Genomic DNA, 25,738 nt, shown 5'->3' with positions numbered 1-25,738 from the left:
TCTTTCACATGTCAGGCCAAACCTGGTTTTCTCTGCCTCCATCAGGGCCCTCCCTTAACCCCATGACTCCCTCCATTTATCGCCCCATTTCCCTTCTACCATCCCTCTCCAAACACCTTGAGCTGGTTGTCTACACCCGCTGTCTCAAATTCATTTCCTCCAATTCTCTTCTTGACGCACTCCAATCTGGCTTCTATCCCCTTCTCACCACAGAAACTGCCCCCTTTCAAAGGTCACCAGTGATCTCCTTCTTGCCAAATCTAATGGTCCCTACTCCATCCTAATCCTCCTCAACCTCTCAGCTGCCTTCAACGCTGTGGACCACCCCCTACTCCTGGAAACATTATTCAATCTTGACTTCACTGATTCTGTCTTCTTCTGGTTCTCCTCTTACCTCTCTGGCCATTCATTCTCAGTCTCCTTCATGGGCTCCTCTTCTGTCTCCCACCCCCTAACTGTGGGGGTCTCTCAAGTTTCTGTTCTGGGTACCCTTCTATTCTCCATCTGCACCCACTTCCTTGGAGAACTCACTTGCTCATGTGGCTTCAACTACCACCTCTAAGTTGAAGATACCCAAATCTACATCTCCAGCCCTGATCTCTCTTCCACTCTCCAGTCTCACATTTCCTCCTGCCTTCAAGACATCTCTACTAGGATGTCCTCCCATCACCTCAAACTTAGCATGTCCAAAACAGAACTCCTTCTCTTCCCACCTAAACCCTGTTCTCCCCCTGACGTTCCCATCACTGTAGAGGGCACTACCATCCTTCCTGTCTCACCAGCCCATAACCTTGTCATTATCCTTGACTCCTCTCTGTCATTCAACCCACATATTCAATCCATCACTAAATCCTGTCAGTCCCACCTTCACAACATAGCTAAAATCTGCCCTTTCCTCTCCATCCAAACTGCTGCCACATTAATACAATCACTCATTCTATCCCGCCTGGATTACTGCCTCAGCCTCCTTTCTAACCTCACCACTTCTTGTCTCTCCCCACTCCAGTCCATACTTCACTCTGCTGCCCAGATTATTTTTCTACAAAAACGTTTAGGACATGTCACCCTGCTCCTCAAAAAACTTCCAGTGGTTGTCCATTTACCTCCACAACAAACAAAAACTCCTCACCATTGGCTTTAAAGCCACATGTCTGCTGTGTAACCTTGGGTAAGTCGTTTAACTTCTCTAAGCCTCAATTACCTCATCTGTAAAATGGGGATGAAGACTGTGAGCCCCACATGAGACAACCTGATCACCTTGTATTCCCACCCAGCACTTAGAACAGTGTTTTGTACATAGTAAGTGCTTAACAAATGCCATCATTATTATTATTATTATTTAAAGCAGTCCATCACATTGCCCCCTCCTATTTAACCTTTCTTCTTTCCTTCTACAACCCAGCCCGCACACTTTGCTCCTCTAGTGCTAACCTTCTAACTGTGCCTCCATTTCACCTATCTCGCCACCGACCCTCGCCCACCTCCTGCCTCTGGCCTGGAATGCCCTCCCTCTTCAAATCTGACAAACAATTAATCTCCCCTCCTTCAGAGCCTTAATGAAGGCACATCTCCTCCAAGAAGCCTTCCCAGACTAAGCTCCCCCTTTCCTCATCTTCCACTCCCTTCTGCATCACCCAGACTTACTCCCTTTGCTCTTCCCCACTGCCAGCCCTACAGCACTTATAATAATAATGACATTTATTAAGTGCTTACTATGTTCAAAGCACTGTTCTAAGCGCTGGCACTGTTCTAAGCACTGGCACTGTTCTAAGCATACCTATCTGCAATTTATTTATTTCTATTGATGTCTGTTTCCTCTCCTCTAGACTGTAAACTCATTGTGGGCAGGGAATGTGTCTGTTTATTGTTATACTGTACTCTCCCAAGCGCTTAGCACAGTGTTCTGCACACAGTAAGTGTTCAATAAATACGATTGAATGAATGAATGAATGCCCTGGGCAGACTTCCTCCCTACCAAGCATGAAAATAAAGGGGAGGAGCTCACTGCTGCCCTGTGGGACACTTTGGGCCATGTCTCTAACAGATTAAATCCTTAATGATATTTATTAAGTGCTTATTATATAGCACTGTACTAAGCACTGGGGTAAATATGATATAAGCAGTTCAGCCCCTGACCCACATGGGGCTCACAGTCTAAGAGAGAGGGAGTATGGGTATTTTATCCCCATTTTTTCAGAAGAGGAAACTGAGGCACAGAGACATTAAGTGACTGGCCCAAGATCACCCAGTGGGCAGAACTGGAACCCAGCCCTCCTGATTCCCAGGCCTGTGCTCTTTCCACTAGACCACACTGCTCTAAGCTTCCCTTCAGCAGTGAGAGGCAGTTTGATCCTAGCCCTAATCCTTGTCCTCACAGCAAACCTTAATCCCAAACTCAATCCTTCCAAAGATCAGATCCTCACACTAGCCCAGACCCTGTCATAAATCACCCCATTTACTCTACATTAACTCTGCTAATTCTGTGGTACTGTATTCTCCAAAGTGCTTTGTACAGTGCTCTGCACAAAGTAAGCACTCAATGAATCCCACTGATTGATTGATTACAATCGAGCCTAACCTCAGCCATAACCATGACCCTTAACTTGAATCTTATTCTACCCTCCCTCCACCTCTCACCCCAACTTCCGACCTTAACCTAGACCCTGAGAGTGAGGAAATACAAGTTCTAGCAATGACATCATCACAGGCATCCAAAGCCTTCTTCTCCCAAACCCCAGCCAAGCAGAGGGTTAGACTCTTCACCAAGAAGCTCAAGAAGGAACATTTCCTTGAAATGCCTGGGAAATTGCCTCAACCCTCCTTCCCACCCTCCCTGGAGGAGTCCCAGGGGAGGCCGAAGGGGACCAACTCAGCATCTCTCAATAAAATACTGTGATTGACTGATCATCGGATGGCCGAACCAAAGGTCATAAAGAATTTCCCGGCCAAAGGTTTGTGATTGTAGCCACCCTAATAATAGTTGAGTGCCTAATAATAATAATAATAATAACCCTAATAATAATAATAATTTGTTGAGTCCTTACTATATGACAAACACCTTACTAAGTTCTGGGGTACATGCAACATAATCAGGTTGAACACAATCCCTGTCCCACATGCAGCTGACAGTCTAAGTAGGAGAGAGAATCCCCATTTTACAGATGAAGAAACGGAGGCACAGAGAAGTGAAGTGGCTTGCCTGAGGTCACACAACAGGTGAGTGGCAGAGCCAGGATTAGAATCCAAGTCCTTTAGTTCCCAGGCAGCCCTTTCCACAAGTCCACCCTGCTTATCTGAACTGCACTGCCCTTTTTCCCCTGCTGGGAATCTCCAACGCCTTCCGGCCCAGTGTCAACCACTCTCCCAACCACTGTGATTTACCAGAGAGGGGCACAAACTTGCCCAAAGCCACACAGCTTATTAAGGACACTGCCCTCAGGAAGTGCTCAATGAAACTTTTACTCCTACTACAACTGAGGGGTGAAGGTGGGGCTAGGGCTGGAAGGGACTTATTCTCCCCTCCCCCACAGTCACCCCCAACCTCCCACAGCTTCCCCCAGCCTCCCCATCCCTTCCCTACTGGTTTCAGTGGGAACACTGGCAGAGAATGAGGTTGGGGAGTCTATCTCTCTCAGAAAGGGCCCCTCCAAGCCTCCAGCTTGGGCCCCCTCCTGCCCACTGATAGAAATCAAGGTCCTATCCTCTCCAGGCTCCCCTCCCCGGTCCCGCCTGGTCTCCCCTGGCCGCTTCCAGGAGGCTCATTTCACCCCGGGGAGACTCTCCTCATCAACACAGACCTCCAGACCCTGAGCTTGCTGTCTGGGTCACAGGTGAGCGCTTGGCCCTCTCTGACCCTGAATGGCTCCAGACATCACTGGGGGTGGGGAGAGGGTCTTTGTCTAAACCCCAGCAATAGACTGAAACTGGCCCCAGCCCTGGGAGCAGGGGAAGTCCATGGGGCCCAGGGTCTAGGGGGAGTTAGACTACTTGTGGGGCCCAGAGACAGGGAGACGGGAAGGGAGGGAGGCAGGGGGGAAGGAGGGAAGAAGAAGGATGGAGGAGGATAGAGGGAGGGAGGGAAAAAGAAAGGGAGAGGGAGGAAGGTGGAAGAGGTGGGAGGCGAGATTGGGGAAGAAGAGGAAGGGAGGGAGAAAGGGATGCTGAGAAAGAAAGGAGAGCAGGGCAGAGGTCAGGGCAGTGGGGAGGGTGAGCTGAGAAGGGGATTTCTGTGAGGAACCGGGGGAAGGAGTTGTTGACTGGGCTCTGACTCGGAGGCTGAGAGTGGGATATGTGATGAAGGAGTTGGGTTTCTGGGTTCTTGTGTGTCCGATATAGAATTACCTCACAAGTTAGTGTCTGCGATGAAGGGAGCCTGTGATGAAGGGAGCCTGCATGGGCACCTAGCCCAGCTCACAGGAAGCCCTCAAACACCACCGTCAAAGTGACTATTGACCTTGAGCCTGTTGACCATCAAGTTTCGAGGTGGGGGGACAGAGGAGCATAAACGAGGGAGAAGGGAGCCAGGAAATGAGAGAAGGGCTCCCTGGGGACAGTATGCAGTGGCACCCCTCCCTGCTGAAGCCAGGGCAGGGAGGGTGGATCTGGTGGGAATCAGTATTGGCTTTCAGCCCTACGAGGGGGATAGGGAGAGCAGAAGGCAGGGGCACCCCATTGGATCCCCTCCATAGAGCCCTGTCTCGGCCCCCTCCCTGTCGGATCAGCGGCCCAGCCCACCCACAGCCCCAGCACCCCTGAACCTGTGGCCAGAAGCTCTGAGGCTGAGGCCAGGAGTCTTGATCATCATCCTGTATATATGTATATATGATTGTACATATTTATTACTCTATTTATTTATTTATTTTACTTGTACCTGTCTATTCTATTTATTTTATTTTGTTAGTATGTTTGGTTTTGTTCTCTGTCTCCCCCTTCTAGACTGTGAGCCCACTGATGGGTAGGGATTGTCTCTATATGTTGCCAGCTTGTACTTCCCAAGCGCTTAGTACAGTGCTCTGCACACAGTAAGCGCTCAATAAATACGATTGATTGATTGATCACAATTCCACATGAGACATGGACCATGTCCAAACTGGTTGTCAGTCAGTCAGTCAGATAGTCAATCGTACTTAATGAGCCCATACTGTCTGCCCTGATTGTACTAAGCGCCGGGGAGAGTGCAATACTCTTATATTGTAACTCATTTAACTTCTCTGTGCCTCAGTTACATCATCTGTAAAATGGGGATTAAGACTGTGAGCCCCACGTCCGACAACCTGATCACCTTGTACCCTCCCCAGCACTTAGAACAGTGCTTTGCACATAGTAAGCACTTAATAAATGCCATTATTATTATTATTACATTGTCTTATATCTCCCCCAGCACTTAATGCAGTATACACAGTAGGCACTAAATAACCCAATTTTAATTTCTATTATTGTGATAATTACTATCACCAGCATTGTCATAATTTTCTTCAGCACCAATGGTGTTTACTAAAAACTGACTGACAGCAGAGCACTGGCCTGAGCACCAGGAAGAACACAACGACAGTAAGACACCTGATCCCTGCCTTCTAGGAGCTTACAATCTTACACTGGGGAAAAACAGAAATGATCTCCAAAATAGTGGGAGCAGATACAAATACACCATATTCAACTGGCTGGATAACTGCATATTTCTTTTTGTTGTTCATTCATTCATTTAATTGTATTTATCGAGCACTTACTGTGTGCAGAGCACTGTACTAAGCGCTTGGGAAGTACAAGTTGGCAACATATAGAGACGGTCCCTACCCAACAGCAGGCTCACAGTCTAGAAGGGGGAGACAGACAACAAAACAAAACATATTAACAAAATAAAATAAATAGAATAAATATGTACAAATAAAATAGAGTAGTATATACGTACAAACATATTTACATATATACAGGTTCTGTGGGGAGGGGGAGGAGGTAAGGTGGGGGGATGGGGAGGAGGGGGAGAGGAAGGAGAAGGCTTTGTCTGAGAAGGCCTCCTGGAGGAGGTGAGTTCTCACTAGGGCTTTGAAGGGAGGAAGAGAGCTAGCTTGGCGGATGGGCAGAGGGAGGGCATTCCAGGCCAGGGGGAGGACGTGGGCTGGGGGTCGATGGCGGGACAGGCGAGAACGAGGCACGGTGAGGAGATTAGCGGCAGAGGAGTGGAGGGTGCGGGCTGGACTGTAGAAGGAGAGAAGGGAGGTGAGGTAGGAGGGGGCAAGGTGATGGACAGCCTTGACGCCGAGGGTGAGGAGTTTTTGCCTGATGCGTAGGTTGATTGGTAGCCACTGGAGATTTTTGAGGAGGGGAGTAACATGCCCAGAGCATTTCTGGACAAAGACAATCTGGGCAGCGGCGTGAAGTAGGGATTGAAGTGGGGAGAGACAAGAGGATGGGAGATCGGAGAGGAGGCTGATACAGTAATACAGTCGGGATAGGAGGAGAGAATGAACCCGCAGGGTAGCGGTTTGGATGGAGAGGAAAGGGCGGATCTTGGCAATGTTGTGGAGGTGAGACCAGCAGGTTTTGGTGACGGATTGGATGTGAGGGGTGAACGAGAGAGCGGAGTCGAGGATGACACCAAGGTTGTGGGCTTGTGAAACGGGAAGGATGGAAGTGCCATCAAAAGTGATGGGAAAGTCAGGGAGAGGGCAAGGTTTGGGAGGGAAGATAAGGAGTTCAGTCTTGGACATGCTGAGTTTTAGATGGCGGGCAGACATCCAGATGGAGATGTCCTGAAGGCAGGAGGAGATGCGAGCCTGGAGGGAGGGAGAGAGAGCAGGGGCAGAGATGTAGATTTGGGTGTCATCAGCGTAGAGATGATAGTTGAAGCCGTGGGAGAGAATGAGTTCACCAAGGGAGTGAGTGTAGATAGAGTGTTGTTGCTTAGGTAGGTTTTTAAATTTTTATTTGCCTTCGATTTTGCTTTTCTCGATAAAGTGGAAAAGACACACTTCACCCTCATTAAACCTTTTGATTATCGTGTCCAGCAGTTGCTTACCATACTGGGAAGGGCACAGTGGAATCTGCTGCTGTCGAAGTCTCACAAAGATTCCATTCTGGGATCACAAACTGTCCCCAGCCTCCTTCTCATTCATCTCACATGTGCAACACTGTTCACCAGGGGATCAAGTGACCTATTGGAGAGAACACAGAGGCCTTCCCAGACTGAGCCCCCTTTTTCCTCACCTCCTCCCCACCCCCCCGCCCTACCTCCTTACCCTCCCCACAGCACCTGCATATATGTTTGCACAGATTTATTACTCTATTTTACTTGTACATATTTACTATTCTATTTATTTTGTTAATGATGTGCATTTTGCTTTAATTCTTTTTGTTCTGACAACTTGACACCTGTCCACATGTTTTGTTTTGTTGTCTGTCTCCCCCTTCTAGACTGTGAGCCCGTTGTTGGGTAGGGACCGCCTCTATATGTTGCCAACTTATACTTCCCAAGCGCTTAGTACAGTGCTCTGCACACAGTAAGCGCTCAATAAATACGATTGAATGAATAAATGAACACAGGCTTGGGATTCAGCGGGAGATGGGTTCTAATCCCAGGCCAACCACTTGCCTGCTGTGTGACCGTCAGCAAGTCACTTAATTTCTCTATTGCTTTGGTTTCCTCTTCTGTTAAAATGGGACTTAAATACTAACAATAATAATAACAATTAATAATAATAATGGTATTTGTTAAGCTCTTACTATGTGCAAAGCACTGTTCCAAGCACTGGGGGGGATACAAGGTGATCAGGTTGTCCCACGTGGGGCTCACAGTCTAAATCCCCATTTTCCAGCTGAGGTAACTGAGGCACAGAGAAGTTAAATGACTTGCCCAAAGTCACATGGCTGAAAAGTGGCGGAGCCAGGATTAGAACCCATGATCTCTGACTCCCAAGCCCGGATTCTTTCCATTGAGTCACGCTGCTTCTGTACTACTCCCTTCTACTTGGACTGTGAGCCCCATTTGGGACAGGCCGCTTCCCTCCCACCTCCTTTTGCTCCATCTATGTGACAACACCGACACTCATCACTGGGCCACGTTCTCGGCAATCTTAGCAATTAGGAAATTAGCTTAAACTACTCCAAATGCTGCTTGCCATGCTGAAAGAAGGCTCTCTTGCTGAGCTCCTGTCTAGCTGATTTCACGTCCAATCTCTCACCATGCTGTCTCTGACCTCTCCCTGTTCCACCTCTGGCCTCCTCTTATCCACCTCTACTCTCCCCCTATTTCACCTCCAGCCTCCCCTTATTCTACCTCCAGTCTTTCCCTAGTCCACCCTCAGTCACGCCCTATTCTTTCTCCTGCCTTCCCCTGTTCTGCTCCCAGTCTTCCCTATCTCCAGCCTCCCTTTATTCCACTTCTGGACTCTCCCTATTCCCCTCTGGCCTCCTCTTAGTCTGCCTCCAGCTTCCTCCTATTTCACCTCCAGCTTCTCTCTATTCTGCCTCCTGCTTCCCCCTTTTCCACATTGGGCTTCTTCTTATTCCTCATCCTATCTCCCCATATTCTGTCTCCCATCTTCATGTATTCCACATCCGGACTCCCCCATTTCTGCCTCTGGCATTCCACTTTTCCATGCCCTGTCAGCCTCCTCCAATTCTGGGGCCCCTGGGCCAATGGATTAGTGTGGCTTCTGCCAGAACCAGAAGAGCAAAGAGAGCCCATTCCTACCCAGAGGCAGTCCTAGGGGCCTAGCACAATGGGAGCATTGGGTAAATTGAAGATACCAATGTCCCCATTCTCCTGCTAGACCAGGGATGGGCTCTGCCCCTACCCTGTTGGGTCTCCTCTCTGGGCCCCCTCTCTGGGCCCTTATTCCAGTGCCCCTCCTACTCCCATAGGTTGGTATGAGGGTAGGGAGGTCACAGATGGGAAGCTCAGTGGGACACGAAGGGGTGAGAGCGATTGGAGAAGATGCTGATTCATTCATTCATTCAGTTGTATTTATTGAGTACTTTCTGTGTGCAAAGCACTGTACAAAGCACTTGGGAGAGTACAATATAACAATAAATAGACACAGTCCCTGCCCACAATGAGCTTACCGTCTAGAAACGAGCTTGCATGCTCCCGTCCCTTTGCTCTGCGCTGGAAACGGGGTGGGATTCAGGGATGCCTTTGACTCTTCTCTGGAGCTCCTGAGGGAAGAATTGTGAGGGGGGTGAGCAGGACGGTGACTGATGGAGGGAAAATACCCAACGGCAGCAGACAAGGCCCAGACCAACAACTTCCGGACTAATTACTGAGCTCCTGCCCTCTGCAGAGCCCTGTTCTAAGCTTCGGGGCGAGTATAACAGAGTAGGTAGGCATAGCCTTGTGGTTGAGGAGCTCACAGTCTACTGGGGGAGACAGACACTATAATCAATTACAGGTAGTAAGAAGGAATGGAGTGTTCTGGAAGAGGTGTGAGGCCATGGGTCTTCAGCACATTTTGCCAGCAGGACAATCGGGCGTCTGCTGGGCCTCCCTGCTCAGCCCCAGTGGGTTACTAGGTGGACTCAGGGGATGGGAAAGGGGAAAGTGGAAAGGGCCCTGGCTCTGGTCCACTAGAGGGGGCGGAGCTGGAGGCAGAATAGAGAGAAGCTGGAAGTGAAATAGGAGGAAGCTGGAGGCAGACTAAGGGGAGGCCAGAGGGGAATAGGGACAGTCCAGAAGTGGAATAAAGGGAGGCTGGAGATGGGGAAGATTGGGAGTGGAATAGGGGGAGGCAGGAGAAAGAACAGGGGGTGACTGGGGGTGGATAGGGAAAGACTGGAGGTGGAATAAGGGGAGGTTGGAGGTGAAATAAGGGGAGAGTAGAGGTGGAATAAGGGGAGGCTGGAGGTGAGATGGGGGATACTGGAGGTAGAATAAGAGGAGGCCAGAGGTGGAACAGGGAAAGACCGGAGACAGCACGGTGAACGATTGGACGTGAAATCAGCTAGCCAGGAGTTCAGCAAGAGAGCCTTCATTCAGCATGGCAAGCAGCATTTGGAGTAGAGTTTAGGCTAATTTCCTAATTGCTAAGATGAGCTCATGTTAAACAGCCTTCTTCAGGGCTGCATCTGATTAAAACAAAACATTGCTCACAGCTTCAACATTCCTGCAATATCGGATCATCTCTCCCTTCCCATCACATCGGGAAATCTTGGTTCCAAGGCATTTGCTAAGAACACAGCCCGTATCTGTCTGGGCGGGAGGCGGGCAGCCCGTCCTTCATTCCTGTGCGTGTGGAAAGATGGGCTCTCCCCGCCCCTCCCCAGCAAGACACACTGCCCCACAGGTGTCACCTGTGCTCCCCCTCAATGTCCCCTGCCATCAGCGCAACCTGAGCCACAGCACTGAGGGCCACAGCCACAGTTACAGTGTCAGCCTTGTCCTTCCGAGGGGCTTGTGGCCATGTTCCCCCCAAAACACGCACATACATACACACACATACGGCCCTTTGTGAGGGCAGGGATGGGCTTTCTCTGGTCTACAGGAAGGAAGCCTTGGCTCCAGAGAAGGGCAGAGAACTTGCCCAAAGAGGGACCGCAGTTTGAGTCTCCCACCAAAGCCCAGAGAGGGCAAGGTCTTGGACAAGGCAGCGCAGCCATGTGGGTTTCCTGCCACGGCCCAGAGAGAGGCAAGGATTTGCCCAAAGCAGCCCAGCAGATTGTAAGCTGGATTGTAAGGTCCTTGAGGGCAGGTATCAGATTTACCAATTCTACTGCACTGTCCTCTCCCAAGCGCTTAGTACAGTGGTCTGCCTGCAGTAAATGTTCGATAAATACCATGGATTGATTTTTTTTAAAATGCCATGGATTGTTTGAAAGATTGGGTCTCCAACTTTTCAGCCTGAAGCACTGGCTGCAGAAGCTGAGGAATAATTCCCACCCAGGTCCCCAGGACCAAGGCCATGAGGGACAGGGCCAAGCTGAGGAGGCCGCCCGGGTCACTGCCTCTGCCAGTCTCACTGCACCCCTGGCCTAGAAGCGAATAAAATGTTTGATAGAGGCAGCAGTACAGCAGTGGCAGGAGGCTCAGAGCGCCTCCTCTTTGGAGATTCCAAGGGGCTGGGCCTCCGAATCGGCTCAAGATCTGCAGCACCTGGCCAGCAGATGTGTCCAGGCCCAGCCTGAGCCCTTTTGTCCCCCTACCAGCCAGCTCTAAGCCTTTCCCTGGAGGGGCTTGCAAGGGGCAGAGCCACCAGACCCTCCTCCCGATGGCCTGCTGAAGGGCCACGAGATGTCCCAGAGGGGACGGGCAGCCTCCTATGGCCCCCCTGGCTGGGAATCAGACAACTCTTATGTTCACCGGTGGGGCTGACTGAGCCCCTGCTATGTGCAGATACCGGGGCTAGGCACTTAGGGAAGTGGGGCACCCAACCCCGCCATGAGAGGCCACACAGCCTGATGGAGAGGTCATAGGACAGGATTTAGGAGACTCAAGATCTAATCCCAACTCTGGTCTGCTGGGTGACCTTGGGCAAGTCACTTAACCTTGCTGGGCCTCAGTTTCTGCCTCTGTAGAATCAGTCAATCGATGATACTTATTGGGCACTTACTGTGTGCCAAGCACTGGGCTAAGTAATAATAATAATAATAATAATGGTATTTATTAAGCGCTTACTATGTGCAAAGCACTGTTCTAAGCACTGGGGGGATACAAGGTAATCAGGTTGTCCCACAGGGGGCTCACAGTCTTAATCCCCATTTTACAGATGAGGTAACTGAGGCACAGATAAGTTAAGTGACTTGCCCAAAGTCACACATCTGACAATTGGAGGAGCCGGGATTTGAACCCTTGACCTCTGACTCCAGAGCCCGTGCTCTTTCCACTGAGCCACGCTGCTTCCCTAAGTATTTGGGAAAGTACAGCGTAATGCAGTTGGTAGGCGTATAAGGATATGGACATAAGTGCAAAGAGAAGGCCACTCAAGAAAGGAGATAATTACAATTAGACCTAGTGGATAGAGCCCAGACCTGGGAGTTGGAGGATCTGGATTCTAATCTCAGCTCTGCCATTTGCCTCCTGTGTAATCTTGGGCAAATCACTTCACTTCTCTGGGCTTCAGCTCCCTCAACTGGAAAATGGGGATTAAGACTGTGAGCCGTATGTGGAACAGGAATGGCGCCCAACCTGATTAACTTGTATCTACCCCAGCGCCTGGTACAGTGACTGGCACATAGTAAGCACATAACAAATATCAAGAAAGACAAACAAAACGAAACAAAACAAAAAGAAAATGACTGACTGGAAGACAAGAAGGCCCAAAGGGCAAGAAAGCGAGAGTGATAAGTGGGCCCCACAAAGAATCAAGTTTGGCCCCAGTCCCATTCTTTCTAAACAAAGTTCAACCCCATCACAAACCCAGGAAGTTCCCAGCAGCCTTAGCTGTGGCACAAAAGATGCAACCAAATTCTCCCAGGGGTCCAGGAGTTGCCAGGTCAAGATATGGGGGAAAGAGGAGGAAGAGGAGGAGGAGAAGGAGAAAAGGGAGGAGTAGATAGAAGAGAAGGAGGGGTGGGGGGGTGCAAGGGCAGAGTCTGAAACCAACCCAGTTTTCCAACCTCCTGAGGGTATGTACCCCCTTCCCATCCCCCCGGAATGTCCCAGCTCTCAGGCATCTCTGAGATGATCTCCAGGATGGCACAACAGGGAGGTAGAGGGAAGATTTTTTGGATGCGAATCAGAAAGACTCTCAAGCTTCCGGAGACACCCGACGCCACTAATTCCCGGCCCCTGGATCTGGACCGCAGTCAGGCAGACCGGAGGTGCCGGTGGGAAGTCCCTCCACAGGGACTCTGCCGGGCTCCCAGCCAGACACACCGCACCGGCCGGGACCGGGGGAGGAGCCGAGGCCAGGGCCGGAGGGTGGGAGGGGGCCACGCTTGGTCCCGGGATCCAGCCCAGGGTCCCATTGGTGCCTGCCCCGGTCACCAGGGGAAGCACCTGCCGCTCAGGTGCCAGACAGAGATGCTATCGAAGGAACCATTTTGGCATCAAAATTGACAGGCTCCCCTTTGCAGCCAATTTACATTCCTTGGTCTGGGCTGCTGGAGCCGAGGGGAGGGCGGGGGAGGAGGGGAGAGCGGGAGTCTGTGGCTCCAGTTTGCCTGGGTACATTCCCTGGCAGGACACTTAAGAGGCCTGGCACCCGGGCCGTCTCCCAGGGCCGTCTGTCTCCTCTCCCCTGAGGCCTCTGGGGGAGGACTCGTGCACAGCTGGGCTGGGGAGAAGGGCCTCACCCCTACGCTATTACCCACCCACCCTCTGCCTCCCTCCTCAGCAGAAGTCCCCACCCCAGGATGAGACATCAGGGCTGCCTGGCCAACGGTGGCCCTGGCACTCAGATCGGGCCACGGGGTCACTCAGTCAGTCAATCATATTTATTGAGTACGTACTGTGAACTGAGTACTGGACTAAATTCTGGGGAGGGTACAATATGACAATATATGACAATTTAACAGTCACATTCCCTGCCCACAGCGACCTTACAGTCTAGAAGGGCTCAGAGTTGAGGTTCGCTATGGCCAGGAGCCGGAGGGCAGGCCCCAGACCTGCAGAAAACACTTCCCTGCGGGCTAGGGCAGTCAGTCAGTCGATCAATCGTATTTACTGAGTACTTACAGGGTTCAGAGCACTGTACTAAGCACTGGGGAGAGTACAGTACAACAATAGAACAACCAATAGGTTTCCCAACCACCTTCCTCCTCTGGAGGCCCTGCGTCGGCCTGCCCCCAAATCAGGTCTGGTGCGCCCAGGACTCCCAGCTGCCAGTTTGACCCTCAGTCCCGAGAACCCTTCTTGCATCCCACCCTCCCTCATTCATTCATTCATTCATTCATTCATTCAATCGTATTTATTGAGCACTTACTTTGTGCAAAGCACTGTTCTAATTGCTTGGGAAAGTACAATGCAACACTAAACAGTGACATTCCTTGCCCACAATGAGCTCACAGTCTCCTGATGGCAATGGGTCAGCCTGTACCCCTATGGTCCCAGGACACCCAGATTCCCTGCTGGCTGCTGGTCTGACCCCCAGTATTGAAGACCCCTTCCCTGCAGCCTGGGGTGGCTCGCCCCCTTCCCCTGGTGACCCTGGCTCAGCCTGTCTCCCAGTCCCCAGGCTCCACCCAGGCCGAACAGACCCTCACCTCCCTCTGGGGGAGGCGCCATCAAGGGTCTGGTTACCTCCGCAGGACCTGGGCTCTCAGGGAAGGATTCTCAGCTGCTGATGGAGATGGAATAGTAATAATAGTAATAATAATACTGATGATTATGATGATGATGATGATGATGATGGGTTATTGATTAAACACCTATTCTCTGCCACACCCTGTGCTGAACACTGGGATAGAAACAAGTCACTTGCTCATGTCACTCAACTTCTCTGTGCCTCAGTTACCACAACTGTAAAATGAGGATTAAAGAATGTGAGCCCCATGTGGGACAGGGACTGTGTCCAATCTGATGAACTTGTAGCTTGTGTCAAGCACTTAGAACAGTGCTCGTCACATAGTAAGTGCTTAACAAGTACCATAATTCTTAATTATTATGCAAGACAACCAGATGGGACCCAGCCCCTGACCCACACAATCAGAGAGAGGGACAGCAGGTATTTTATCCCATGTTATAGATGAGGAAACTGAAACTCAGAGGGATTAAGCCACCTGCCCAAGGCCACACAGCAGAATCAACAGCAGAGCTGGGACTAGAACCCGTGTTTCCTGACTTTCAGTCCCTTGCTCTTTCTACTAGGCCACACAGCTTAGTCTCAGTTTCCTCAGTTTCCTGAGACCCTGAGAGAGTAAGTGAAAGAGTAAGGGTAGAGAAGCAGCCTATCCTAGTGGGAGTCAGAAGGACCTGAGTTCTAATCCCAGCTCTGCCACTTGTCTGTTGGGTGACCTTGGGCAAGTCACTTAACTTCTCTGTGCCTCAGTTACCTCATCTATAAAATGGGGATTAAGACTGTAAGCCCCAAGTGGGACAAGGACTGTGTCCAACCTAACTAGCTTGTATCTAGCCCGGTGTTTAGCACAGTGCCTAGCACAGAGTAAGTATTTAACAAATACTATTTTTAAAAAGTGACTTCCCCAAGGTCACACAGCAGGCACTGGGCAGAGGTGGAACTCAGGTTTTCTGACTCCCAGATCTGTGTTCCACTAGCATGGGCTGCCTCTCTCCAGCTCCCTGAGGAGCCCTGGTTGCTGCCCCTGGCTCAGGACCCTGGGCCGCCCCTGGCTCCGGGCCCCGTGCTGCCGGCTCCTGGGTTGGCAGTGGTTTGGGGCATTAATAGGGTCTGAGCCAGCCGGGGGCACCGGGCTGTTTTCCAGGTTTTGGTCGTGAGAAGAAAGTTGCAGTCATCTATTTCTCTCTTGCCCTCAGAGACACGGGCACAACTGTGCTTGCCGATCATCTGGCCAGCCCCGGTAAGCAGCCTCCTCCAGGGGAACAGAGTCTGACCTCCACCCTGATCATTCAGGCCACTGAACACCCCCCCTCGCCCCCCATTAGCCCCATCTGGGAGCAAGACCCTCCTCTCTGGTCCCCCAACCTCCCCCAGTTGCCCACGCTACAGAAGTCCAGGGAGCTGGGCACCCACCAGCAATTTCCCAGGAGCTAGCCAAGCATGCCATGCATTCGTCCGTACGTTCTAGCACAAGATGGATGAGGCTGAAGGGTCTGTGCTGCCCTCCTGTTCCCAGGACCTAGCCTGCCCGTGGGTTGGGTCTGCTGCATTCTCAGGACTCAGGTTGCTGCCTTTCTCCCCCGGCTCCCACCTCACTGATCCAATTCCACCCTTTCCCCGACTGCTGCCAAGGCAGGAGCCATCTAGACCCAAGGGAAAGAGACCAGACGAGAGCGTCAAGAACCAGACGCCAGACCACCCCTCTGTCTGGGCAGGGAGAGTAGGGGAGGACCTCCTGGGTCTGAGGTCCAACAGGAAACCAGAGTCCCAGGATATGGGGTTAGTGATGATGTTTAATTAGCACTTATGTGCCATGCACTGTGCTGACCCTGGGGGTGGGTAAAACATAATCGGATCTGACAGTCTCCATCCCACATGGTGCCCACAGTCTACAGAGAGCAGGGATCTTATCCCAATTTTACAGATGAGGAAACTGGAGCCCAGAGTGGTTAAGCGACTTACAGTGGTATTACAGTGGTTTTTGTAATATGTGCCAAGCAGAGTTCTAAGTGCTAGTAGATACAAGGTGATCATGTTGTCCCACGTGGGGCTCACAGTCTTAATCCCCATTTTACAGATGAGGTAACTGAGGCACGGAGAAATGAAGTGACTTACCCAAAGTCATACAGCTAAATGGCGGAGCCAGAATTAGAGCCCACGACCTCTGACTCCCAAGTCTGGGCTCTTTCCACTAAGCCACTTAGCTAAGCAATTTGCCCAAGGTCCCACAGAAGGTCAGTACTAGAACTCGGGTCTCCCAACTCCAGGCCCGGGATCTTTCCACCAGGCCACGGGGCTTCGCAGCGGGAGTGAGTTGGTGCCTCCTGAGAAGGCTGAGCTGCCCAGGGGAGCAGGGAAGAGCAGGGAGACCCGGGGTGACCAGCAGGGATATGGGGGTGCGGCCCATGTGCCAGATCAGTGCTTGGAGCCTGCAAACCCGGGCACCTGCGCACAGCTCCAGGCCAGAACCCTGGAACAGGTTACCTGGTCACCGGGGGGTGGGGGGGGGGGCAAGAACCAAAATGGGCAGGGATGGGGGCACTCTTTGGATGGCAGCACAAACCATCCCCCCGAGGTCCAGCGGGAAAATGTCACCGGGGGTTCCTGCATTCCGTGGCCTGCGACCACCATGCTCCAAAGGCCTCTGGCCCCTGCGGGGGTCCAACAGTTCGGGAGAGGGGACTGGGGGAACCTGGTCAGCTGGTCCTGCTCTGCACTGCCAAGGAGGACGGCCTCAGAGGGGTCGGTCATGGGACCCCGGCCCCCCCGCCCCCCACGCAGGCCAGAGGTCAGCAGTGGTGAGTCAGACTCCGGCCCATTCCCCGGCCCCGCCCGATTCCCGACCCGTGAGCTCCAGGGCAGCCCCGGCTCCTTCTTCCTCCCTCTCCTCGTCCTCCTCCTATCTCCTGCCCCCTCCCCCAGAAGGAGAGAGGATCAAATAAACAAATCAAGTGCGGAGAGAAGAAAGGCAGCCCCGGGGCAGAGCGGGGGAAATGTCAATGGTGTGTGCAGCCAAAACAGCCAACGTCTAATTACATAACAAGTCCTTAAACTGTTGATTCACCGCCTGGCTCCCATCCGCCCGCACCCCCACGCACACATTCGCACACACGCACACAAATACACACTGGCACTCGCACGGATGCATCCACTCATACCCGCACCCACATATACGCACCCTCCCAGAAATGCCAGCCGACGCACATACCAGCCTACGGGAGGCAAGTCTCCATAAGCAGAGCTTTATTGGGTTGCAGAGAGGGGAGAGAAACCTGGGAGGAGCCCCTCCAATTCCCAAAAGGCCACACGAGATTGGTGCACCCCACCACTTCCCCCACCCCCAAGGCTCAAGAGCCCTGAGGGCAGAAGATGGAGTGGATTGGGGTAGGTGACAGGGGTAGGTATAACATAATTAGCTATGACACAGCCTCCGTCCCACACGGTCTACATTCATTCATTCAATCGTATTTATTGAGCGCTTACTGTGTGCAGAGTACTGTACTAAGCACTTACTAAGTCTTACTAAGACTTACTAAGTCTACAGAGAGCAGGGATCTTGTCCCCACCTTACTGATGAGGAAAATCGGGGGTATGGTGGGGGGAGGCACTCCATGAGCAGGAAGAAGGAGACTGAGGAACCAGGATGCTGTTGGCTGTGGACCCACGTTCAGCAGGACAGCTCCTGGGCAGAGGGGGCCCTGCCAGGTTCTCTGCTGCCTCATCTCCTGCCCCTAGTCCTGCCCCCTGTCATGCCCGCCATCCTGTCCCCAAACTCCACACCGCAGTCGTCAGCTCACCCTCCCAACACAGCCCGGCCCTGCCCTGAGGTTTGAGGCAGGCATGGGTAGGATGGGCAGAGGGGACTGGAGCGGGACAGGGATGGGGCAGAGAGGGATGGAATTGGGTGGGGTAAGAGTTTGGGGTAGAGGGGTATGGGCAGAGAGAATTGGGCAGGACAGCAGAGAATAATAATGATAACTGTGGTATTTGTTAAACGCTTATTATGTGCCAGGCACTGACTGGACTAAGCGTTGGGATGAATACAAGCAAATCAGGTTGGACACAGTCCCAGTCCCACATGGGGCTCACAGTCTCAATCCCTATTTTACAGATGAGGTAACTGAGGCCCAGAGAAGTGAAATGTCTTGCCTAAGGTCATACAGCAGATAAGTGGTGGTGCTGGGATTAGAACCCATGTCCTTCTGACACCCAGGCCCGTGCTCTATCCACTATGCCACGCTGCTTCTCATGGGTGGGGATGGGCAGAGAGGGTGGAGTAGTGTGGGGCGGAGGGGCCTGGCAAGACCAGACTGAAAGAGGCCTGCACAGATCTCTCCTTTTGCAGGCAGAGAATGTGAATGTTCCCTGTCCACTCTTGGTTGTGGGCAGAGAAGCCCCAGCCAGTTCCTGCCATGCTGGTGCCCAGAATGACTGGATTACCAGGCAGGCAAAGCCCCCCTGGCAGTAGGGACTAGGAAAGGCCCAAGGCTCCTCCTGCCCCAAAGTTCAGGGTGGCCCCCCCAGACAGAGAAGGGACAACAGAAAGCCTGGCCCCCCAAACCCTTCCATAACCTCACCATGAGCATGGGCAGAATTGGGCAGGGCTAGGGGCAGAGAGGCCCCAAGGGTACAAACAGGGGCAGAGGGGGGCAGGGGTGGGCAAGGAGCCATACAGGGGCAGGTAGGCCCCAAGGATTGCCTTTTGGGAGCATTTAGAGGCCATCTCTGTCAGTGACCAGGGAGAATTAGAACAAGAGGGTGGGAGAACACAGGGGATTCTGTCCCCCACCCAAAACACCACCAGGCAAATACCATGTGACAATCCTCCCTCCTCCAGCCCCCTACCAAAAAACAGGGAGCCAAGGACAGCAACAGGGAGGAGTGAGGTTATAATTTCCTTGAGGGTAAGGAACCTCAAGAACCTCCAGTGATTGCCCATTCCATCACCGCATCAAACAGAAACTCATTACCATCAGCTTTAAAGCATTCACTTTGCCCCCTCCTATCATACCTCACTAATTTCATACTATAACCCAGCCCACACACCTGATTACCTTGTATCTACCCCAGCATTTAGAAGATTGCCTGGCACATAGTAAACGCTTAACAAATGCCATAAAAGGGGGTGCTCCCAGGTGGCCAGTGGAGACAGAAAGAAAATTGGGTGATCCACTCCAAAACCCTGGGTAGTAAAATTCGGGTGAATTTGTGACCGAAATAGCCCGGATTCCTGGAAAGCTGCCGAGGGAATTACTGACTAGAAGCCCGGAGTGGAACCCCCTTGCTGGCCAGTTTTAGCCATAAGACTCTCCCTCCTCCTCCTTCCTCTCCTCCTCTTCCTTCCTCTCCTCCTCCTCTTCCTCCTCCCCTCCTCCTCCTCCTCCTCCTCCTTCCGCTCCTCCTCCTCTTCCTCTGCCTCCTTATCTTCCTCTGCCTCCTTATCTTCCTCCTCATCCTCCCACTCCTTACTTCCTTCTCCTCCTCCTTCTCCACCACGATTCTCCTCTCAGGTACCCATAGCAAGGCATATGGTAGGGAAAAGGGAGGAGGGAGGTGGTCTCTGGCTGCAGCGCATTTTTGGAGTAAATAGCAGTGCAAATCACGGGCCCCTGCCCCTCTGCCCACCTCCCCCCCACCTCTGAATGCTTGTGCTCCTTGCCTCTCTGCCCTCCAGCCCCCCAGTCTTCTTTCCCCCCAGTCCCAAGTCCTTGGCCACAGAGCCCTATTCCTGCCTGACCCCCTCGCCCAGAAGCAGCTTGGTCTAGTGGAGTAAGAAGGTTGTGGGTTCCAGTCCTGGCTCCGCCACTTCTCCGTGGCATGACCTTGGGCAAGTCACTTCACTTCTCTGTGCCTCTGTTACCTCATCTAAAAAATGGGGATTGAGACTGTGAGCCCCACTTGGGAAAGGGTCTGTGCCCAACCTGATTTGCTTGTAACCACCCCAGCGCTTAGTACAGTGCCTGGCACATAGTAAGTGCTTAACAAATACCACAATTATTATTATTAACCCTCTGGCCCCTGTACCCCCCAATCTCCAGGCCTCTCCCTCCAACCCCCCAGCCACTTACCCCTTTTCTCCCCCAACCCTTCATCCCCTCACCCTAAACCAGGCTGCCAGGGCCCCAGTCACTCACTCGACTCCAGGCAGGTCAAAAGAGATGGGCATCATGGCTCTGGCCAGCCCACCACAAAGCCTCCGAGTGTGGGGGAGCAGGTGGGCAGGGAGGGAAAGAGTAGAGCTGCTGGCACCACTGGGAGCTGCCCCTACCCCAAGCCCTGATGGCATGGGGCAGAGACTGCAAGACCATTTTGTATTGCACTCTCCCAGGTATTTAGTACAGTGCTCTGTACACAGTAAGCACTCAATAAATACCATTGATGATGGTACAGCCTCAACACCAATCCTGCCTCTCCCCACCCCACCAAGAGGCTGGGTCTGCCCATAGGGAAACCCCTTTCCCTCAATAAAACACCCCAGCAGTGAAAACAAAACTCTGCTCCTGCCAAGCCAGAGGGGACTGGGCTCAGCCAAAGGCCAGAGCATTTTCTCCAGCTAGCCAGGGGTCCAGGCTGGGGGGCTGGATGGAGGTGGGGTGGCCTAAGTTCATTCATTCATTCATTCACTCATTCAATCAGTCATATTTATTGAGCACTTACTGTGTGCTGAGCACTGTACTAAGCACTTGGGAGCATACAGTGCAACAATAAACAGACACATTCCCTGCCCGCAATGAGCTTACAGTTTGGGGGGGAGGGGGAAAGACAGACATTAATATAAATAAATACATTACAGGTATGTTTACTTCTCATCTTTCTTATTTCCTGTTGTGTCCGTCTCCACCTTATTTTCAGGTGGGGAGCCTGGGGAGGGTCTCTGATCCTGTCTAACTTAACTGTGGATTTTTTTCCCAGTGTTCTGCTCACAGTAAGTGCTTAATAAATTCAATTACTATTAGTACTCTATCTTTCCTGGCCCTTTGTCCCTCTTTGGGAAAGGCAAAAGAGGGAGGGCTTGCTCCCCTCTTTTCAGCACTTGGGAGGTAGCCGTCTTGACTCAGCTGCCAGTGGCCAGCCCTGACAATGGAACAGGAAAAAGCGCTGTGGCTTAGTGCTTAGAGTACAGGCCTGGGAGGCAGAAGGACCTGGGTTCTAATCCTGGCTTCGCCACATGTCCGCTGTGTGACCTTAGGCAACTCACTTCACTATGCCTCAGTTCCCTCATCTGTCAAATGGGGATTAAGACTGTGAGTCCCATGTGAGACAGGAACTGTGTCCAACCTAATCTTGTTTCTACTGCAGTGCTTAGTACAGTGCCTGGCATATAGTAAGTGCTTAACAAATACCGTAAGAAAAAAGGAAGGGGTGAGTAGGCAACCTCTTGTCTCTCTGTCAGTCATATCCCCCGAAGTCCTAACCTGGATATCACTGCTTTCAGCCCCTCTTCTGCCTCTGGGTTCAGTCCCTGTCCTTGTGAAGCAGTACGGCCTAGTGGAAAGAACCCAGCCCGCACCCTCCACTCCTCTACCGCTAACCCCCTCACTGTGCCTCGTTCTCACCTGTCCTGCCGTCGACCCCCGGCCCACATCCTCCCCCTGGCCTGGAATGCCCTCCCTCCGCACAACTGCCAAGCTAGCTCTCTTCTCCCCTTGAAAGCCCTACTGAGAGCTCACCTCCTCCAGGAGGCCTTCCCAGACCGAGCCCCCTCTTTCTTCTTCCCCTCCCCATCCCCCCCACCCTACCTCCTTCCCCTCCCCACAGCACCTGCATATGTTTGTACAGATTTATTACTCTATTTATTTTACTTGTACATATCTACTATATTTATTTTGTTAATGATGTGCATCTAGCTTTACTTCTACTTATTCTGATGACTTGACACCTGTCCACATGTTTTGTTTTGTTGTCTGTCTCCCCCTTCTAGACTGTGAGCCCTTTGTTGGGTAGGGACCGTCTCTATATGTTGCCAACTTGTACTTCCCAAGCACTTAGTACAGTGCTCTGCACACAGTAAGCGCTAAACAAATACGATTGAATGGTGGATTGAATGAATGAATGAATGAATGAGTGAATGAACCCTGGCCTGAGAGTCAGAGGACCTGGGTTCTCATCCAGGCTTTGTCAACTGCCTGCTGTGTGACCCTGGACAAGTCACTTAACTACACTGTGCCTCAATTTCCTCACCTTTACAATGGGTTCTCAATATCTGTTCTCTCTCCTACATAGAATGGAATCCTATGTGGGACAGGGATATGTCTGACCTGACTAACTTGCATCTATCCCAGCACTTGGTACCTTGCTTAGTAATAATGATGACATTTATTAAGCACTTACTATGTGCAAAGCACTGTTCTAAGCACTGGGGGAGATACAAGGTGATCAGGTTGTCCCACAGGGGGCTCACAGTCTTAATCCCCATTTTACAGATGAGGGAACAGAGGCACAGACAAGTTAAGTGACTTGCCCAAAGTCACACAGCTGACAAGTGGTAGAGCCGGGATTTGAACCCATGACCTCTGACTCCAAAGCCCGGGCTCTTTCCACTGAGTCACACTGCTTCTCTGTAGCGGTACAAAGTAAGTAGTACAAAGTACAAAGTAGTACAAAGTATGTGCTTAACAAATACCATCAATCAATCGTATGTATTGAGCACTTACTGTGTGCAAAGCACTGTACTAAGCATTTAGGAGAGCACAATACAACAGAGTTGGGAGGCACATTTCCTGCCCATGACCAGGTTACAGTCTAGAGGGATTATTGTCATTATTTTTGTTGTTGTTGTTGTTATCACCCTAGCCCACAGGGACCAAAATGAAGGGAGAGGAAAGGAGGGTGACCCAAGGGCTCAGGTGAAACAGTGGAAGCACGCACCCTCAGACGTGACCCCTCAACCGGGCACTGAATGCAGATCCAGCTTACTGAGGGTCCCACGCTATGGGGAGGAGCAGGCCCGGAGGGGTCTCGCAGTGGCTGAAGTAGCCTGAAGATCTGTGGCTGCAGAATTTTCCCAGTTTGCATGAGCCCTACCCCTCCCTGCCCCCATCCATGCTGGGAGAAATTTGCCCTGGATGGGATTTAGATCCCCAGAAAAAGCTGGGTGGACTAGAGGAAAGAGCCCAGGCCTGGGACTCAGTAGCCTTGGGTTTTCGTCTCAGCTCTGCAACTTGCCTACTGTTTAATTTTGGACAAGTCAGTTAGCATTGCTGTGCCTCTGTAAAATGGGGGATCAATACATGTTCTCCCTCTCAGACTGTGAGACTCGTGTGAGACAAGGATTGTGTCTGATGTGATTATCTTGTATCTATCCAGTGCTTAGCACAGTCTTTGGCACATAGTAAGCACTTAACAAATACCACTGTTATCATTATCATTATTATCATTACTACTACCACTAATAATAATAATAATAGAAACTGAAAGTAGAAAAATGAATCCCTTTCTCTGGTGGGGCCCAGCCAGGGTCATCCTGTTAGGTCACTCAAATTCCTCACTCCCGGCCCCACTGGCCCCAGGAAAGGTCCGCCAGGGTGAAGCGCAGGGCTCTGTGGGCTTGGCTGCCAATTATAAATAATTGCAGCATTAATTAAGCACTGACTACATGCCAAGCACTGTGCTAAGCGCTGGGGTAGGTACAAGATAAGCAAGTTGGACACGGGGCCGACTGCGGAGGCTGGAGGCCCCAGGCTAAGAGAAAGAGGAGCCCCCTGCCCAGGTTCACCCCTGCTCCCTGCCCCTTCCAGCCCCTCCCAGGGGCTGCCCTGTGGTTCTGGTGGGGGAGGATGGTTTATCTCTGTGGTGAGTGGGGCCACACCCCCTGGATGCCCCAGGGTTCTGGGGAGCACAGGAAAGAAGGGGAGAAAGAGAGAGGAAGAAAGGCCCCGCATGCACTCATTAAGTGAGCTCACGCTTTTTAATTAGTCTGAGAGTCTCCTCAAGCAGGAACAAGTTTAGTGGACGCCCATTATGGGGAAACACCCACGCAGAGCCCTGTCACCTGCTGGTGTGGGCTGAGGGGTGGGCCTAGAGGGACTGAGTCTGGACCTGGGGGACCCAGGGGGTCTGAGGTGCCCAGAGGGGTCAGTAGTGGGGGCCAGAATTGGGGAGTAGAGAAGGGGCCCAGTCCTGGACGAGGGGAGAGGGCAGAATGGGTTGGTCGTATTATAATTGTGGCATTTGTTGAGCAGTTACTCTGTGCCAAGCACTATACTAAGCACTGGGGTAAATACAACCTAATCAGGTCAGATATAGTCCCTGTCCCTCATCGAGATCACAGTCTAACTTGGAGAAAGAACAGGTACTGAATCCCCATTTAACAGATAAGGGAACTGAGGCCCAGACAAGTTAAGTGACTTGCCCAAGGTCACCCAGCAGGCAAGTGGTGAAGTCAGGATTAGAACTCAGGTCTCCTGGCTCCCAGTCCTTGCTCTTTCCACTAAAACACCTCTGCTCAAGCACCCTAAAGATCCTTTCCCCTGCATCAACTCCCACTTCTCTCCCTGGTGTGTTCAGAGCAGTGTAGAGGTCTTGGTGACCCATAGGATCCCCCAGGGCCTTATAATAATAATTTTATGGTATTTGTTAACACTGGGGTAGATAAAGATAATCAGGTTGGACACAGTCCCTGTCCCACATCGGGGCTCACAGTTTAATTAGGAGGAAAAATGGGTATTGAATCCCCATTTCACAGATGAGAAAACTGAGGCAAAATGAAGTTAAGTGACTTTCCCACAGTCACATAGCAGGCGGCAGCAGAGCCGAGATTAGAACCCAGGTACACTGACTCCCAGGCATGTGCCCTTTCCATTATTCATTCATTCATTCAATCGTATTTATTGAGCACTTACTGTGTGCAGAGCACTGTACTAAGCGCTTGGGAAGTACAAGTTGGCAACATATAGAGATGGTCCCTACCCAACAACAGGCTCACAGTCTAGAAGGGGGAGACAATGCTTCTCATGGAGCTGCAAGGTTATGGGGAAGGTGGCCATGGGAGGACTTTTGAGGATCGAGAGGCACAGGAAGGGGATAATGGTGGGGACCCAATCTAGGGGTGTAGCAGGGCAGTGGAACACGGAAAATGGGAACTTAGATAGATGCCCCCAGAAGGAAACTGGAGTCTGCTCCCAATCCAGGCTTCACCACGGGACTCATGGCCGGCCTGGTCCTCGGCACGGATGCCTTCCGGGGGCACGGGGTCCGCCGGGACAATCCCCGGGATCGATGGTCCTCGAGGAGCCGAAGGACGAATTTTAGACTGTGAGCCCGCTGTTGGGTAGGGACCGTCTCTATGTTGCCAACTTGTACTTCCCAAGCGCTTAGTATACTGCTCTGCACACAGTAAGCGCTCAATAAATACAATTGATTGATTCTGGGCACATAGGGGCTGGGGATGACCCACCTGTTTGACCTCTGTCCCTTCTCCACTGGCCCAGCCCGGGCCCACCTGGCCCCTGGGGTGGCCCAGCAGCTGGATTCCATGTATCAGAGGCAGGGGGACAGATCCTCCTTCAGAGGCCAGGGAAGGGAGACAGAGTCCCCACCCTACAACCTGTCCCGCTTCCTCCCCCAGTCTG

The sequence above is a fragment of the Tachyglossus aculeatus genome, chromosome 5 (genome assembly GCF_015852505.1).
Source record: "Tachyglossus aculeatus isolate mTacAcu1 chromosome 5, mTacAcu1.pri, whole genome shotgun sequence".
In the NCBI taxonomy this organism is placed as follows: domain Eukaryota; kingdom Metazoa; phylum Chordata; class Mammalia; order Monotremata; family Tachyglossidae; genus Tachyglossus; species Tachyglossus aculeatus.
Note: the sequence above shows the minus strand (reverse complement) of the source record.